Source organism: Orycteropus afer, unplaced genomic scaffold, assembly GCF_000298275.1.
Source record: "Orycteropus afer afer isolate SDZICR_OR568_19922 unplaced genomic scaffold, OryAfe1.0 scaffold00273, whole genome shotgun sequence".
NCBI lineage: Eukaryota > Metazoa > Chordata > Mammalia > Tubulidentata > Orycteropodidae > Orycteropus > Orycteropus afer.
In genome coordinates, this window is record NW_006921860.1 from 2462815 (window position 1) to 2464194 (window position 1380).

Consider the following 1380-nt stretch of genomic DNA (forward strand, 5'->3'; position numbering starts at 1 on the left):
CAAACTAGCAAACAGAGTGGCACATCTACCCCATTCACTCCAGTATATTGAAGCAAAATAAAGCAAAAAAAAAAAAAAAAGTCACACCACACCAGCATACAATCACCAATTAAATGTAAATACACAGCATCACAATGGCCTGGAGAAAACTGGCAACCACAGTTCTCACAAAGAAGTGTGAAAAAATAGTACAAACAAGGGACCAACATACAAAGCCAGAAAATCTCTCCGAGGAAGTTGTTGTTGTTATGTGCCGTCGAGTCGGACCCAACTCATAGTGACCCCTCCTCGGGTTTCCGAGGCAGTATCACTACGGAAGTAGATTGCCCCATCTTCCTTTTGAGGAGTGGCTGGTGGGTTTGAACTGCCAGCCATCTGGTTAGCAGTCAAGTGACTTAGGCACTATGCTACCAGAGCTCCCAAGAAGTGGCATTAAAACGACCTGAGAAGGAATTCAAAAGAATTAAATTTAAGTACCTTCAATGGGTTGAAAGACAGTACCTTCAGTGGGTTGACAGGCAGAACACTGACAAAATCAAGAAAAACATTGGCAAAATTAAGGAAAACACAGGAAAAACTCTAGAAGAATTTAGGAGAACAATATGAAAACTGACAAAATAAATGAAAAATTAGCAACCATACAGAAACAGCAAATAGAAATGCAGAAAATTAATAGTAAGATTTCAGAAACAGATAACCTATTGAAAAGGCAAAGGAGTAGAATAAAACCAATGGGTGACAGAATTAATGAGATTGACGACAAGTACCTCAATACAACTTTGTTAAGGAAACAACCAGAAAAAAGAACAAAACAAATGAAGAAAGCATAAAGTTTATGTAGGACACCATTAGGAGGAATAATTTACATATGATTGGAATTCCAGAACAGGAAGAGACAAACCACAGAAAACACTGTGAAAGATTTGTTGGAAAAAAAATTCCCTAATATGGAAGATGAGAAATATATATTCAAGAATTTCCATGAACCGCAAACAGAATTGACCCCAAAAGAAAATGGCTGAGAAATACCAAAATCAAACTGATTAAACCAAAGACAATGAAAGAATCCTGAAAGCAGCACAGGAAAAATGAAAATTACTTATGAAGCAGCAACCAATAAGATGAAGCTCTGATTTCTTGGCATAAACTATGCAGGCGAGAAGGCAAGGGAATGATGTTTATAAAATCTTGAAAGAGAAGAGTTGCCAACCATGATTTATATCACTCACTGCCTTCAAGTTGGAGCCGACTCATAGTGACCCCTCCTTGGGTTTCCGAGGTGATACCACTATGGAAGTAGATTGCCCCATCTTCCTTCTGAGAAGTGGCTGGTGGGTTTAAACCACCAGCCTTCTGGTTAGCAGTCATCCTTCAAATATG